Source organism: Suricata suricatta, chromosome 13 (genome assembly GCF_006229205.1).
Source record: "Suricata suricatta isolate VVHF042 chromosome 13, meerkat_22Aug2017_6uvM2_HiC, whole genome shotgun sequence".
In the NCBI taxonomy this organism is placed as follows: domain Eukaryota; kingdom Metazoa; phylum Chordata; class Mammalia; order Carnivora; family Herpestidae; genus Suricata; species Suricata suricatta.
Genome location: NC_043712.1, coordinates 29,899,712 through 29,917,739, shown reverse-complemented (window position 1 = coordinate 29,917,739; position 18,028 = coordinate 29,899,712). Strand labels below are relative to the sequence as shown.

Genomic DNA, 18,028 nt, shown 5'->3' with positions numbered 1-18,028 from the left:
CAAAAGATGTCTCCAAACTCATTCATCTAACTGCCCCCTTGACATTTCACTTGGATGGTTAATAAGCATCTCAAAATTTATATGTTCAAAATTAAACTTCTTGTTTTCCTCAGCCCCCAATCTACTCCTCCATGTGAACAGAGACTTCATTTTGTGCACTGCTGTTTCCTTAATGCCTGACATATAGCAGTTTATCAATAAGAGTTCGATGAATGAATTTATATCTTTACAATAGTAGTTGAAAATCAAACTTACAATACACAATATTTTACTTCTACTCTATTGTAAGAAAGCTGAATAGGATGTTGTGAGCTTGCTCTAGAAATGTGTTAGGACAGCAGTATTCATGATATTCTGTACCTGGAAACTGAACTGTAAACAAACCTTTGTACCACCAATGTCTCAGTCAAGGATCTGTGTTCCCATTTAAGACAGATCACTACCAAGGTCACTCTCTTCAATGACAGTTTGATGATGCCACTTCTCTGCTCAAACCCTTCAGTCATTTCCTTTTGAGTGTCTGGTAAAATGTTAACTTCCTTTGTCTGCCACACAAAGCTCTCCTCTTTTGAGTTTGCACCCACTTCTTTTATTCTCAGGTAGGGCCCCAACATGCTGACTCAACAGGTGAATTTGGACCCTGGACACCCCTGTGTTAATCAGAACTCCTTGATCATAAATTACAAAAATGAGACTGGTGGGGTGCCTGGGTGTCTCAGTTGGTTAAGCGACCAGCTTTGGCTCAGGTCATGATCTCATGGTTCATGGGTTCGAGCCCCACATCAGCCTCTGTGCTGACAGCTAGCTCAGAGCCTGGAGCCTGCTTCAGATTCTGTGTCTCCCTCTCTCTGACCCTCCCTGCTCACGCTGTCTCTCTCCGTCTCTCAAAAATAAATAAAAAACATTAAAAAAAATTTTTAAATGAGACTGGCTTAGCAAAGAAGGGAACATACTGGCTTGTGTAACTATAAAAAAGGTCATCAAAACATGTTACAAGAAATACAAGCTGTGGAACAGCATATATTGTATCATTCTACTCTATGCATTTTTTAATCTACGGATGAGTGTGTATGTTTATATGCCTGGAGAGAAAGAAAAAGTCTAGAAGAATAAATACACATCATATGTTAAGAATGATTACTCTCTAGTGAGCAAACTCTGATGATATATTTTCCAACTTAAACTCTTCTACAGTGTTTTATAATTTTTTAAAAGGTTCAAATTTATGTTTGGTTAACAGTAACACCTTACGAATGCAAAGCCATGATACACAATCTAGTGTGTAGCCACTGGCCATGTGTGGGTATTTAAATTTAAACAAATTAAAGTGACATAAAATTGTAAATTCCATTCTTCAGTTGCAGTAGGTGTCTCTCGAGGGCTTGATAGCCACATATCGCTAAGTGGCTAGCATAATGAGAGTACAGATATGGAACATTCCCATCAATGCGAAACATTTCTCCATGATGGGAAACATCTGGTAAGCTAGATGAACCTAGATGCTCACCTGATTGCTTTCACTAGGTTAAGTGGCTTCATTTAGATGCAGCCACAGTGAAGCAGGTGCAGGCTTGAGCACCTGTGATCTGACAACCAGCAGGAGTTGAGTGAAGGTTCTAGTCTGCGTTCATTTATGCAGGATCTTCTAACGTCTTTGGGAGAGACACTCTCTTAGAAGTAATTTATTCGGTAATTTTAAGGGAGACAAGGAAAATCCCTACTCAGTAATTTTTAAAGGAAAATGAGAACATCTACATCTTTTGCAATGTTAAGATTTACCTGTTTTAATTAGAAAGAAAAACAAACTGGTTGATTTAAAAAGAAGGTTTTTCCTTTTCTTCTCATTTGCCTAATTCCCAAGTAACTTAGCAATGCATATGGAGAAAGAAGAATCATGTTCCTTTCTGGTAAAGAAATTCACATGGTATCTTAAGTGCTTTGGTTTAAAATTATTTGAAACAGCAAAAATAGAAGCTCTGCTTTCCTTAGGTTTTTTGTTTTTTTGTTAGCGCCTTTAATTTACCTTTATTTGTTCTACATGATATACAGAAAATTCAGTGTTAGCTTTCTGTTTCCATTCTAATTTAGGGTCATAACATCATTTTCCAGTGTTTTTTTTTTCCCCAAGTAGGTTCATAATTTAGGCAACAGGAACTCTTAATTTGTTTTTATTTAAAAAGGTAGCTGTGTGATTTTATTTAAGAGATTACAGAGTACAGTATGATTTCAATATTTAAATAGCAACTTGTTATATCTCTGCTATCCTCTTAAAATGATGGAAACAATAGATGCCTCAAAGTATGTCTTATTTTTTAGAGTAAAATAATTACAATTTTATATGACCACAGATCTCCCTCCTTCTCTCTCTCTTTCCAAAGCACTTATTGACATTTTTCACTCTGCAGAGTATGCTGATTTATATCAAAAACTTTAGTTTTAACCAATATACTGACAAGTCATCCCAAATAGTTTCAGGTGATATGTTCCTTGAGGAGATGGCAAAGTTGCTATGAGCAAAACCAATTATACAATTTCATTCATTCATTCAACTGATACCTTTTAAATACCTGTTATGTACCTGTACTAAGCTGGGACTACAAATTTGAAAGACCCTTTCCCTTAGGGCCTCGTAGCTTGGTGGTGGGAGACACAGGAAAACTGAGGATGGCCATGCAGGGTCATAAGTGTCGGGATCATGTTAGGTCTGCACAGGGAGCCATCACATCACACTGCAAAGGTGGTCAAGGAGAACTTCCAGAGCAATTTCAGGAAGTTTGGTGTGTAATGTCCATCCATTTCTGGGTTCTTCATAATTATATCTACACCTAGTATCCTATACCAAAGTAGACCTAATGATGGAAAACATATTACATGCCCCCACCCCCAAATAAAGTACAGGATCAAGTATACCATGAAATCCCATAGAATTTAATCCTCCTCTAGAAGAATCCATGATGACTAGGCAAATTTCTTGTGTTAGGCTAAAATCCTACTCTACCATATTTCCCTTAGATTAAGTGGATTCAATTATTGAAGTCCCTAAATAAGTTACCTTTGTTTGGAACATCATACAGTAAGATGTTAATGTGGATGTTATTATGGTATGATTAGGCCAAAGGAAGTAAGAACAAAGTTCTTTTCTTTTTCTTCAGATGAGGCACAAGACTCAAAATGATTTGTTAGGACAAATTAGAAAGCCATTCTCTAGGCACAAAGTCAACCCAGTCTCCCCCAGGCCAACTTAGTGCTCATTGAGAAAGCAAAGGCTGCAGAAACGGTGATTCAAATACTGGGCGCATGCGTACACCTGTGATACATACACTGTCATGCTCATACTGTGAGCAAGTGCTCATTCAGTGCCTGCAGATTAATCCCATATCTCTTTTCCTGAAAGCAGTTTTGATAATTAATGAGAGAAATTTTAAAGATGGCAAGAAAATTACATTTCCTTTTGAAATGATAGTATAAATGTAGTTTCTTCAATTGGCTCTTTAAAAATTGAGAAGGTCCCTTCCTCACAGATTAATAACATTTTCTTCCCCTATTTCTGCTCAAACTCCTTTGGACATTTTTATTCACTTATCAACTCTGCTGTATGCACCTCAGCTGTCAGAAATGACATAAACCTCATTCCTCTGAGTAGGGCTAACTCTTCTGGGTGCCTGGACAATCGTATTTCCAAGGATTTTCTTCTGTGGTTTTGACTGGAATGGATGGCACATCAAAGGTCTTCTCACATCTGTACCCTTCTCCCCTTCTTCCCACAGAGGAAAGTAATGCTTTTGGTTGTAGTGTCTAAAGACTGGCATTCAAATAGCCTTCTTCTTCCTCTTATAGCTTATGCAGTGGTGCGCATTCCTACAAGAAATCAGGAATTGAGACAGCTGAATCGAAAAGCATTTTTGGGTTTAAAGCAATAGAGTATATGGTCTTGGCCTTGCCTGTTTGGATTCATATAACAGAAAACCAACTGCTCTATGTGAAGCCAAAAGGAGGATTTTTAAGAAGGATAAAGATGAACTCTGTGAAACTCAGAAGGCATAGACTGACCTCAGCATAAACTAAAACAAGAAACTGAAAAACTATCAGAACCAAAACTACTCCTTCTCTCCAGGTCTGATGGTCCCTTGACTTTGCACTTCATTCTGCTCTGTATATATCGTCCATTAGCTTTCACAGTTTTCTTTGGTTCAGATGGCCACACAAGGCAGCTCTATAGCTCCTAGACTTTTATGGCCTGAGTTCAAGTGGTCAGTAAAGACACACAGAGTCCATGACTCTTCAAATTCTTAAGAGAGTGGCTCAGGAGCCTGCGGTTGGGCCAGGTATCTCCTCAGAGTCAAGTCACCTCCAGCCAGAGGATTAGTCTTGCAGTAGAAGCATGAGTGTGGGTATAAATGTGTAATTCTCAAAAAGGGACAATCATGGTCTGGGTGAACATCTCAAATGATGTCAACTCCTAGGGTCAGTGAGCTATTTTCTTTCAGACAACTTGAATAGAAGTAAAATATACATTTATCCTTGTTAAGCCTTAAAGGAATATCCAAAATATCTGTTTTCTTTGATTCGGAATAAAAATCACAAGTTGGTTTGACTACTTCGTTCATCTCATGCCAGTCAGAATCTTCTGCATTTATATTTAATTCAAGAACAATTATTTAATTAAAATTAGAAATCAAATTAATGGGAGCACCTTGGTGGCTCAGTCAGTTAAGCATCTGACTTCAGCTCAGGTCATGATCTCATGATTTGTGAGTTCAAGCCCTGTATCTGGCCCTCTGCTGTCAGCACAGAGCCCGCTGTCCCCCCCCTCTCTCTCTGCCCCGCTCCAGCTCATGCATGCTCCCCAGCTCAAGCACATGTGTGCTTGCTCTCTCTCTCTATCAAAAATTTTAAAAAATTTTTGAAAATCAAGTTAACTATTCTAAAGTAAATACATGCAATTTGTTAACTAGATGGATGTTTTAATTTTAGAGACTATCGGAGGAAAATAATTAGAGGACCTTGATGTTAAGAAACTCGGGAACTTCTGCCTTAGCAGAAGATAGCCAACTCCTAGGTCTGGGGCTTATGAAAGAGATTCAGCAAAAGCATAAAAGCTGCAATTCTGCTGCCCAGCTAGATCTGCCCCTATGGGGCCAACCTGTTCACAGTGATTCCTGGAGAGCTTCTCCCCTTCTTTTAGTTTTCTATGCTATGTAACAAATTGCCACAAACATAGCCACCTAAAACCACACAAACTTGTTATCTCACACTTTCTGTGGGTCAGGACTGTGTGTTAGTTGGGTCCATTGCTCAGTTTTTTATTAGGTGGAAGTCAAGCTGTCAGCCAGGACTGTGATCTCATTTGAGTCCTAGGGTCTTCTTCTAAGCTCACAAGTTGTTGGCAGAATTCAGTTCCTGAAGGACAGAGAGCCTCAGCCCTGGAGTCAGCCCACCCGTTCCTGGCTATGTGGTCCTCTCCACAAAAAGGCAATTTGCTTCTCCAAGGCCAACAGAGACTGTTTCTACTACTTCAGATCTCTTAACTTCATTTAAAGGTATCAAATGATTAATAGGCCAGGACTGCCCTGCGTAATCTCCTTTTCCATTAACTTAAAGTTAACTGATTAGGGACCTTAATTACATCATTATAATTCCTACATCTTTGCCATATAATAAACATAATCGAAGAAGAGGCATTGCATTATATTCATAGGTCTTGTCCACACCAAAAAGAAGGATCATACCATGCATGAACCCTAGAGGGCAGAAGTCTCGGGGACCAGCTCAGAATTCTGCCCACTGCAATAAAATGAAGAGAAAAATGATGGAGGATTGATCTTTGTTCAGCCTCTCCCAGGCTTAAAGTTACCATCCTTTGGCATAAAGCAGAATTAGGCTGTAGGCCTAAGTATGTTCATAAATTAAAGGAAAGCTAAGTAATACGAGCATTTGTATCTCCTAAGCCTAGTTTTAGATATTTATCTCTTATACTGGCTTGATTTATTTTTGTTAATTTATTTGCTTATTATACATATTTGTATAACATGTATAATATTATGAGGTGGTTTATCTATTGGATAGTCCTTGACCATCTGCAAAGAGTTTCTCCAAGTCTTCTCATTTAACCCCATTTCTCATGTTATCTCATTCCCATTAAGGGTATTTTTTCTAATGTGGATCTGAGGATCAGAAAAGCTAGAGTGAGTCATGCATCTGGGTTTACAAAGTCTATCAGTGACAGAAAAAAACACCAAAAGTTAGGTCTTCATCTCCAAATTATGCCCTCCCTTCCTTTTTGATCTTCCCTTATATCATTAAAATATGATGGCTAAATGTTGAATATCCTGGGGCACCTGGGTGACTCAGTCGGTTGAGCATCCAACTCTTGTTTTATCTCAGGTCATGATCCCAGGATTGTGGGACTGAGCCCCACATCGGGCTCTGTACTGAGGATGGAGCCTGCTTAAGACTCTCTCTCTCTCTCTCTCTCTCTCTCTCTCTCTTCCTCTATTCTTCTCCCCTACTCACACTTTTTATTAAGTAAATAAATAAGTAAGTAATATCCTGACCAAGCACACATTTAACTGCCCTTAGAAATCCCTTCCGGTGCCAGCTACCATTCTCACTCAACTAAGCAGAGGTTGAATACAGTTTCTATCTCCTTTCTTTAATCCTCTGTGTCATCTTTGAGAACTAAACAGACCAGGACTTTGTTTTCCTACCCTGCTCCTACAGGGAGTGGGCCCCCTGCATATCAATATGCTGGGTAACAGCTTAAATCCTGTTGAGCTTCAGACTAGTCAGTTGATTTCATGTAACTCTTTTTACATTAGGGTTTCCAGAAAGGTTGGGCTGTTACATTATGCAGAGGCTGAGGAAGGCAAAGAACTCTTCTTTATCAACAAGTACCATAAGCCATGACCTAAAAACAGTCCTTTTTACATATATCACTTTTCACAATTAAATGTCTTATCTATATTATTATATACATTTTACATATGAGGAAACTGAGATTCAAATAGATTTTGTATATTACCTGAGGCCACAAGAAATCAGATGGTGCATTTAGCACTGCATCTGGGTCTTCAAGCTCCAAAGGCCACCGACTTCTATTATATCATATAACCAGCCCAGATGTCACTGCTGACAAGCCCTTCCCTTTCTCATCATGTATCCCTCACAGTTAATATTCTCTTCTTGATATCATCATAACGTCCATCCACCCACCCTGCCTTCCTTCCACACATTTACCCTTCCATCCTTCCATCCTTCCATCTATCATCCACTTCTAACAACTAATCATTATTAGACACTGATCATTTGGCCACTTGCTCTTATCCTGAAAAAACAAAGAACCCCTTCCTCTCCACATTCCTACCAGCTAGTGGAGGGTTAGGCGTGTAGTTGGTATTCCATAGACGCCTGCTGACTTACAATACTTTTGCTGAGAAACCTGAAATTAGTGTCCAAATCAACTCAGTGTATTTTAACAGAGACAGTAGGACTGCAGCATCATAGACAATAGGGATCATTTATGCACTGATTCCACCCACCTCTTTTACTACTTTTTTTTTTTTCAGTTTTATACCTTTATTTGACAATCAGCAATTAGTTCTCATCCACATTAACGGTCTGTAGATTTTTGAAAGTGGTGACAGGTACATAGGTAACCAATGTCTAGAGCTTGGGGAATCTTCATTCATTCCATGCACGGATACGGTATGGAACCTTCCTTATTCCTTTGGCCCAGACAGCTTTGTTGAGCCTGGTGTCAATGCGCACATCTGGGGTTCCCATCTCCTTCATAGCAAATTTCTGGATCTCTTTGAGTGGCTGAGGGGCACGCTTCTTGAATCCCACTCCATGGATGCGCTTGTGAATGTTGGTGGTGTTTTCCCGGGTCACTACCTCGTTGATGGCAGAACAGCCCTTCTCACCACCCTTCTTTGCAGGAGCCATTTTGCCCAGCCGGGGTCGGAAAGGAAGAACTTGAGGTATTGTGGGAGAGGGAAAGCCTCTTATTCTTCTAATAAACAGGTAATAAATAAAATGCACATCAGAGTCATCCAGGACTGTCTTCTCAGAGGCTTCTCCTGACTCATCACTCATCACTCTCACTTCCCCACACACTTAACGTCAGTGGAGCTTTGATCTTCCCCGCCTTGGAGGCCTGAGGCAGCCCTGAGAAGGGCAAGGCCAATACAGGACAAGGTCCATGAACTTCTCAGGCCAGAGTCCTAGGCCTTCTGCTCTACTGGCCCGTGAAGTCACTGAATAGAAAAGCCTTACTGTAGGCCTTTACATTTATCACTAAGGAATGTTCTCAAATGTCAAAATCATTTTGAATTTTTATCTTGCTTTCTCTGATATTAGCTGTGCTTGCCAGCTTTGTGTAGCTAAAATATGCTTTATTTGTATTCATCCATGTCATTGAACTTTTAAAACTCCCTGACGATAGGGACGCCTGAGTGCCTCAATCAGTTAAGTGTCTGACTTCAACTCAGGTCCTGATCTCATGGTTCATGAGTTCAAGCCCCGCGTTGGACTCTGGGCTGACGGCTAGGAACTCAGAGCCTGGTGCCTGCTTCAGATTCTGTCTCCCTCTCTCTCTGCCCCTCTCCCACTCACATTCTCTCTTTCCTCTCTTTCTCAAAAATAATAAATGTTAAAAAAAAATTTTAAGCCCTAATGGTAGAAAATCAAAGAGAAAATTCTGTGGCCCAATTTAGCTTAACTTAGATTCAACAATTATCCTTTCCTTAGTATAGCTGTAAATCTACCTGAAATATTATCATACACTTTATATTTCTCCATATTATTCACCAATAAGCAATCAACATGCTGCTCAAGGATAGAAATGGAAAAAAAGGGTGGGCACCTGGGTGGCTCAACTGGTTAAGCTTATGACTCTTGGTTTCAGCTCAGCCACGGTTCATGGCTTTGAGCCTCCCATCAGGCTTCATGCTGACTGTGTGGAGCCTGCTTGGGATTCTCTCCCTCTCTCTCTCTGTGCTCCTCTCCCACTCTGTCTCTTTCTCAAATCAATAAATAAACTTAAAAAAAAAGAAGTGGAAAAAAAAAAGACAAGAATGTGGTACTTGCATTTCATCTTTAAGAAGTAACCCAGTAGGAAAGTGTAGGTATTCCAGACTCTGAGGTAGACCTGTGTACTCTCTGCTAACTGAGGAGCAGTGCCTGATGAAGTTTCCTGGCTTATTCTCTGTTCAAAACACGGGTAGGACAGAGCCCAATGTGTTCAGTAGAGAGAGTATTGCTTAGTTTAGCTGAAATACCTATCACTGAAGATTTGGGAGGAGTAGAAAGACATAATCACACCTGTGTCTTAGGATCGTAACTCTAGCAGCAAGGGAGGTCATGGCATGAAGGGGTTGAGCTCTCAAAGGCAACAAGATTTCAAAAGTGTAGATGGTAGAATATGGGGGCCTGAATAAGACCATGGTGGCTGGCAGAACAAAAATGAGATAAATAGGAAGGGCACTGAGGTAAGACAGACCTGACTCCTGGCCAGGTATGGCATGAGGAGGAGTGAGAAATATGGAAGAAGAAGGTAGAACCTGAGATGACATTGAGGATTCTAACATGGGTGACTGAGAAGAGGTTGGTTGGATTTACCAGACAGGGAACTCAAGAGAAGTGGCAGGTTGAGGGGAGGAGAAACACGTAATTCCATTTCAGGCATGTGGTATTTGGACTATCGGTGAAGCCCAAGGTTCATGGTCAGTGGAGCATGCAGGCCCAAGAGTGGTGACAGAAGGGTCAATGGAATCAGTACAAGAGTAGAATCCACAGAAGGAGAGGAGATCTCCCAAGAAGAGAGCATGGGAAGGGAATGGAAAGAGGGCAAGGATAAATCCTAGGAGGATACTGCCGTTTACAAACCAGGCACAGGAAAAGGGAAATTTAAAGGAGTCAGGGAAAGAATGGTCAGAGGCAAGAGAAAGTAGTGATTTTAAATACAAAGAAAAGAGAGTGTGGTTGTGTGTGGGGTGGGGGAGAACCCTCAGTCAATCTCTACTCTTACCCCAAAGCCATGTGAAAAGCACTGAAAAAAATAAGCATGTTGTACCAAGTGTTGAATCACTATACTGTACACCTGAAACTAATATAACACTGTCTTTTAACTAAGTGGAATTTAAATCAAAAAAATTTTTAATTAAAAAAAAAGAACATGCAAATAGCATTCAAAGAACAAGAGAAAGGACTGAGTACTTACCACATGCTAGGTATTATGCTAGGCATTTTACAAACTTTATCTCATTATGGAAACTGCGAGTTTGAAGTATGAAAGGGTGATTAAATGGCACCACGGGTTCAAATCCAGGCTCTTCCATTCACTAGGTCTGTGAGCTTAGATACATTTTCTCTTCTTTAAAAGAGAGAAGCTCATTATCTCACAGGGAAGTATGAGTATCTTGTAAAATAATGCATTTCAAGTTATATAGCTTGTCATGTGGTTACTCAGTGAGTCCTCATTATCATTTATTTGGGATTGCTTTTATAATATCTGTCTTCCCCACAGAAAGCTCCACGTGTCCAAAGATCATGTCTGTTTTGTTAACAGACTTGTTATTTGTTATTCAGCTTTGTTAGCAGGTGAATACCCTTAATGTCTGCATGTTGTAGGCACTCAATAAATATTAGTTGAATGACTGAACAATCTCATTTCATCCACATGTCCTTGCCTGTAGGTGTACCTGTTCTCTTTAAAGAAGAGGGGATGGGGCACCTGGGTAGCTCACTTGGTTAAGCAGCCAACTTTGGCTCAGGTCACAATCTCACAGTTCATGGGTTCAAGCCCTGCATCGGGCTCTGTGCTGACAGCTCAGAGCCTGGAACCTGCTTCGAATTCTGTGTGTGTCTCTCTCTCTGACCCTCCCCCACTCACATTCTCTGTCTCTCTCTCTCAAAAAATAAACATTAAGAAAAAAAAGATAAAGAAGAGGCGATGGATTCTCATACACACACTGGCCCATTGTGAGTTTTCCAGGTTTCACAAGAGGATGTCACTCTTAACCACAGCTTAATTGTCTGTTCATTAAAAGACACAGATGTGAGGGGGAACAGAGAATTTCTAATCAAAAGGCATGAAGTTTCAGTTAAGTAAGATGAGTAAGCTCTAGAAATCTGTGCCCTGAACCTGTGCTCACTAACACCATCTAGCACACTTAAATATTTGTCAGGGGGTAAATCTCATCTTGTATTCTTACCACAATAAAATAAATATTTTAAAAATTGTTTCAGAAAATATAAAACTATAAAGGGCAAATAAGGATCAAATATACTGCCAAAGGAGAATTCATTGACGGTTTAATCTTTTATTTTTATTTATTCATATCTTGAGAGATAATATTGTTTGCAAATACCAAAATTAAGAATAGTTATGTGATTCTTGAAAATTTGTTATTGTGGAACTATGATGCTCATCAAGAAGCATCATTTTGTAGATGGAAAAACTAGGTGATTATTCCATCCTGGTTAATGAAATGACTTTGTATTCCCTTAAATATGTGAGTGCGTGTAGTATTATTTGCTTATACAGAAAAAAATTTATATTCTACTCAAGTCTTAATAAGATAGCAGCTAATAGTTATTGAGTACCTGCTAAGTGGTGTTGACATACTAAATCATATATTTCTTCTACCATTCCAATGAGAACTCATTTCTCAGGTGAGGAAACTAAGGCATAGACAGGTTATGTAATTGGTTCAAAGTCATACAGTAGTAATTAGTCGATTTGAGGTTTGAACTTATGTGTCTTAGTCTCCACAGTATAAGGAACGTGTGTACACTATCAGACAAGTATCTAATAAAATCATGTTTTATTGAAGGATTTTTTTTACTACAATCCATAGTAAGCAATACATTTCACACTGTATAATACATGCTTCCTCTGCCTATATGTTATATACTAAACAAGTTTCACATAAAAACATTTGTTCTTACTGTGTGTGAAACTCTGATATATTCAGTTCTGTCTTTTTCACTAAAAGAATTCTAATTGGACTCCAAAATTGTGTACATTTATTTCACAATCCATTAATGGTTTGAGATCTGTAGTCTGGAAAACCACCATAGTAAGGGACATGTTAAGATTCTAGAATACAAAATGAGGATAACAATAACTAGGGATACCATTTATTAAGCATTTACTATATGCCAAAGTACTGTTGTTGATATTTATGTATAATATCCTCAGTTCTCATTACAACCTTGAAAAGTCAGTCTTTTTTCCCCCAACAACTGGGATGTGGAGAAGTTAAGCTATTTGTCCTGCAGAGATGAGCCTGATTAAAGGCTTCTTCTGCTAGTCTAATAATAACATTTAAATATTACTAAACAATTAAATCAGTAAAAAAAAAAAAAGACAGGTCTATTTCACTAGCAGGTTACTACTTACTAGAAAATAGTATCAAATTCACTGCTACCCAGTTGTTTTTAAAATACTGACAGAGGGGCACCTGGGTGGCTCAGTTGGTGAAGCCTCCGACTCTTGATTTTGGCTTCAGCCATGATCTCTTGATTTGTGAGTTTGAGTCCTGCATCGGGCTCTGCATTGACACTGTGGATCCTGCTTGGGATTCTCTCTCTCCCCCTCTTGCTCTGCCCCTCCCTTGCACACACTCTCTCTCTCTCTCAAAAAACAAACTGGAAAAACATTTTTTTAACCTGAGAGAAACCTAGGAAGGAATGCTTGAAGAATATATAGTCTATCTCTTCTGCTAAGTCAGACACTGCTCTGAACACTTACTGTCTGGTTCTGTGCTACAGTATTATTAGCCCCATTTTACAAATGGAGAAACTGAAGCACAAAGATTTAAGTCCCATGCCAGCAGAGCGAGTTTCCAACCCAGGAAACTTGGCCCACGCTCTTAGCCTTTCATTGTGCTGTATCTCTCGGTTCAACCTAGATGGAGTCATAATACCCACCGCCTCCATTCTACCCTACAATATTGTTTTTGTGCATTTTGCATTGATGTGATGTCATCAGCTTATGTTAAGACTTGATGTGTGGTCGCATATTTAAAAAAAAAAAAACAGCACTGGGCCACCTGGGTGGCTCAGTCACTTAAGCATAGGACTTCAGCTCAGGTCAGGATCTCACAGTTCGTGGGTTCGAGCCCCGTGTCGGACTCTGTGCTGACAGCTCAGAGCCTGGAGCCTGCTTCAGATTCTGTGTGTCTCTGTCTGCCACTCCCTTGCTCATGCTTGCTTGCTCACTTGCTCTCTCTCTCTCTCTCTCTCTCTCTCTCTCTCTTTCTCTCCCAAAAATAAACATTTTTTAAAAAGTGCCATCATACTCAGCATTAAGTCACTATTTATACCACACCCTTTATGAGAACCCAGGACAAATTCCAGCCCAGTTACTACATCAGAAAGAGTCTACTTTCTTTAATAATTCGTTGGCTTTTTATCTTACAGATGTGAAATGTGTAACAGACATTTCCTTATTGTGTTGACCATTAGGCAAATTATACTCAAGGATGGAATTCCTGTGTCCATACTTATTTTCTTTCTTCTGTTCCAACTCCAGTTTCCCCTCCAGCTTACTGCCTCAGTTCCCACTTCTATCCACACCACTGGAGGGTTTCCCACCCCAGCCCTGTGTGCCACTACTGACACCTGTGCTTGGCTTGCTCTCTCTTAATATGAAAACATGCAAATCCTTAACGTGCACTCTTCCCTGAGGTCCTAAGACATTGCTTCTGCATCGTAATCCCACTGAATCTTACCATCTAAGCTCTGATGCAGTGTTCCTTCTGCTGAGTTTCCTTCATCGCCTCTCCTTTTGAAATTGCACATACGTCCTTGGGGCTTAGTCAAAACCAATCCCCTGAACAGACACCACGCAGCCCTTGCACTTTTTTCTCCAGGCATCAGCCCTTTGCCTATTCTTCTGCTGACTCCCTCCCTGCCAGCTCACCAGGCAGCCATGTGTGGACCCCAGCTTGAGATCAGCTGACCCCCTCCCACAGATCTACAGATCATTGTCCACTTCCTGTGTTGGCGAGCTTTCTCCAGCTGGATCACCAGCCGCTTGAGGTTAGAGAGTGTGTCTGAGGATCCGCCAGCGTCACAGCACTGAGTTCAGGACTGAGCACAGAGGCGGCTCCCACACACGGTTGTGGGTTGACTAAATCATTTGCAATAGTCTTGAGTGACCTAGCACCTCAGTTAGTTTAGGACTATCTTAGTTTTAGGACTGAAAGATCCTCTGAGCCCTGAGACCCCTCAGTCCCGGGCAAACTGAGATGGTTGGTCACCTAGACTAGGCTTCCCCAGTTTCAGAGATGCCCGACCGCTCTAGACCAGACGCCAACCCTCTCATTTTCCAGCCTCACATGTCTACCCACATGCTCCCACACAACACACTCACATTCATGGGCTCTCATGAGTCATACCATCATTACCTATTCCCCCGCTTTTTTTTTTTTAAGTTTATTTATTTTAAGGTGGGGCAGAGAGAGAGGGAAAGAGAGACAATCCCTAGCAGGCTCTGCAGTTTAAGCCCAGAGCCCAGAGCAGGGCTCAAAGCCATGAACCACGAGATCATGACCTGAGCGGAAGTCAGAAGCTTAACTGAGCCACCCAGGCGCCCCATGTTCCCCGACTTTTGCAGCTTATATCAGGTCATATAAACTAGTGGTCCACAATTGCCCCAGACTTGACAGCCCAAAGGAAAATGTACTGTCATCTCAGCCTTTTCTCTCAGCTTTATGACCTTCCCCATTATCAATCTTTGTGACTTTTTTCTAATCAGCAGAGTAGAGAAACATAGGTCTCTCAACCCTGAGAGGCAGGATTTCAGCCATTGCTGTCTTCTGCCTTCTGAATCCTTGCGGATGGGTCAGGATTTAATGCATTTTTGAATATCAGATTGTCATTATTGGGAACTGAAGCTGAGGAAAACCCCTGGTACCTGAGATCCCTCCCCCCACAGCCGTAATTGCACCTTTCACACCGGTTTCATCAACCCTCCACCAGCACTTGGGTCCTGCACAGCCTCGCCATCTGCTCAAGCGACACCAACATTATGGCCTCCCTCCATGCATCCCTGAATGGGGCTGGAGAAGGCAACGGAGATGGCGAGTGTGCCAGCTGGCACCAGTGACACAAACCTAGACAGTGATGAATCATGGCCCAGGACAGAGAGGAAGAAGGGGGGACGCTGGTGGCTAATTGCGTGCCGTCATCAGAGCAGCAAGGCGGACCTTGTTCATGGAAGCAGAATCATGGTATTTCTGTTCCTGTGGTATATGCAAAGCTTCTCTTTAATATGTGGTCATGAGAGAATGTGCAATAGAAAAGAAACTTGGAAGTCAAGATCTGAATTGTTCTGTTTTTGCTTCTGTGCATCTGTAACTGGCAGAACCAGGGACTTTCCAGGGAGTTTGAGGAGTACTTGAAAATGACAATGGAGCCTGAGCAGGGTGAACAGACTTACACTGATGGGTCAGTTCTGTCCATGAGGCCCCAAAGTTCCCACCTACCTCTACCACCCCGAGCCTCCCAGGTTCTCTGTTCTTTTCTTTCTGCCCTGCAATTAACTGACTCGTGCATTAATCCAATTCTCTCAGAATGCTGCTGCCAGGATTAAATTGGCCAGGCACTATTCAAGGTTTGTTCCACAGATTTCACATTTAGGCATATTGACCTTAGCTTTTTGTTGTTGTTGTCATTATTGTTGATTTTGATGTACATGAAGTTAAGACAGTCCTATGTTCTAAAAGTTTCTGTTCTATGTATTTCTAGTGAGTCTTTTTACCTATATATATGTTTGCTTTTGTTCACTTTCCTTTTGCCTTTTTTCGAATGGAAGTGGTAACACAAACACACCCAGTAAATTATGACACTTGTCCTCAATAGAGAGGGCTAGATGCCATTTTGGGGTTTTGTTTTATCCAAAAGCTCCCATAGATCCTGCCTGTTCTCCAAGCAGCTATTTCCCAAGGGCCGATGAAGCCAGGAGACAGAAATACGTTTCCAGCCACATGGAGGAGATACAAAGAAATCTCAGATCAGGCCGGTGCAGGAGACACAGGTAGCCCTGGAGGGAAAGCCCCAAAACCATTGCAACCATAGTGATTTCTCAGCTCCAGAACATTCAGGTCAGACGGCTAGGTTCCTTTCCATCAGGTCAGCTCAGCTGGCCAGTGAAGCACAAAAGAGACAGAAACTTCATGGCCTTGACTTCATAAACTAGCAGCCAATAGGCACGCCCATTAGCAAGGGCAGCTTTGGAGCACCTCTCTCTCACTCTTACGGGAAACCTACTAATCCAAATCTCTCTGTGGCTAAAAAGAAAAGAAATAAAATCCTTGAAACAGCAGAGATGGCTGGCCTGAGCACTGGTGATTTACATGTGGTGCTAAGAAATAACTTCAGGTACAGAGAAACACACAGGAGTGTCCAGAGATTACTTGATGGTCAGTGACAGCAGGTCCACTGGGGAAGAGAAGTAGAAAATGCCAGATGGTAAAATATCATTCTTAGACAACCAGAGACAAGTCGTGTATGAAGGACGGTGAACAGAAAGTATGATCTGTGACCTACCTGAAGGTACAGGAAGGAGGCAGTGGGTGAGGCCAAAAGGCAAAGACCTTTATAGCAGGACGGATAGGAGTTTGTATTTGTGACGCAAGGCTTCTGAATGTTTTCAGCTACAAGAAGGAGAAAATGCAGAAATAATGTCCCGGAAGTAGAGGCTGTGCCTGGTTTCAGAGAGTGGGCAGAATGTAAGGCGTCTCTGCAATGTTGTGGCTAAAGAAATGGATACAAGGGGCACCTGCGTGGGTCAGTCAGTTAAGTGTCCTTCTTGGGCTCAGGTCATAATCTCACTGTTCATCGGTTCAAGCCCCGTGTCAGGTTCTGTGCTGACAGCTCAGAGCCTGGAGCCTTCTTCGGATTCTTTGTCTCCCTCTCTCTGCCCCTCCCCTGCTCACATTCTATCTCTCAAAAAATAAATAAACATTTAAAAAAATTTAAAGAAATGGATATGAGATAGCTATTGAGCCATTAGAATCGAGCCGACCCCCCGCCCTGCAACTCTCCAGGCTTTTGTATAGGATGAAATTTTGATGCCATGACACAGGTGTTTTTTTCCCCCTGAGGATCAGAAAATGTGGGTTTCTAGCCCCAGACTTACACAAACTAGCTATCATGACCTTAGGTTAGTCATTCCAGGGCTGCAGTAACAACTTCAGGTTCTCTAAATCTTTCTTTCCCCCTCATTGGCCCATACGTACTTCCAAGTGAAAATCATTTTCAGCCATAAACGATGTACAGAGACATCCTCCCGAGTTCTGATTTTATTCCATAATGTTTATTTTGATACTTTTTTAAAAATCAACGCTTTAAGATATTTTTTCTCCATTTTAGTTTCCCTACTTTGCTGATTCTCAACCTATGTACATGTTCGGTTTACTCGTTGGATGATTCAGCAGTGGTCAGTTTCCTTTGTTGAGGCTCAGCCTTCTCATCTATGAAATATAAAGGTTTACGATAGGAAGATCTCCAAGAACCCTTCCAGATTAATTTCCTGTAATCTCATAACCTCTAAAATCTGTTTTCTATCTGCCTTTATCACCATCTTCTCCCGGCACTTTGGTGTTTCCAAATATGAATGAGAAAACGAATGTTGACATTTCTATATTCTCTCAACCTCCTATACTTATGAAAGGCTACATCCAAACCTCAGTGAGCGTCTGGGACATTTGTGAGTCAGAATTAAAGGATAATTATGTCCCTTTTTATGTCTAAACCTTAGGAACAATCTGTGTCTATAATAAGATGTTATCAGGAAAGTCCTGGATTTCCTGGTGGAAAGCATTTTGGAATAAAGGCAAAACCTTTTAGGAAAAGGTAACAGCCGGTTCCATGGTTTAATGGTTAGCACTCTGGACTCTGAAAAGGTAACAGCTGTGACGGATACAGGCTGCCTGTACTGTGTTCATCCCTGCCAATAATGGAGGGTGTGGCTCCGAACCCTCCCTTAACCTTTCTAGGTTTTAGCTGTCTGTGCTTG

General features: G+C 41.1%; 1 protein-coding gene and 1 pseudogene across 2 annotated transcripts in view; one reads left to right on the top strand and one right to left on the bottom strand.

Annotated features, from left to right (window-relative positions):
* PLPPR1 (phospholipid phosphatase related 1) overlaps window positions 1-18,028 on the top strand; it is a 264,655-nt gene that overhangs the window by 195,983 nt on the left and 50,644 nt on the right. The window lies entirely within an intron of this gene.
* LOC115276177 lies at window positions 7,563-7,944 on the bottom strand (annotated as a pseudogene).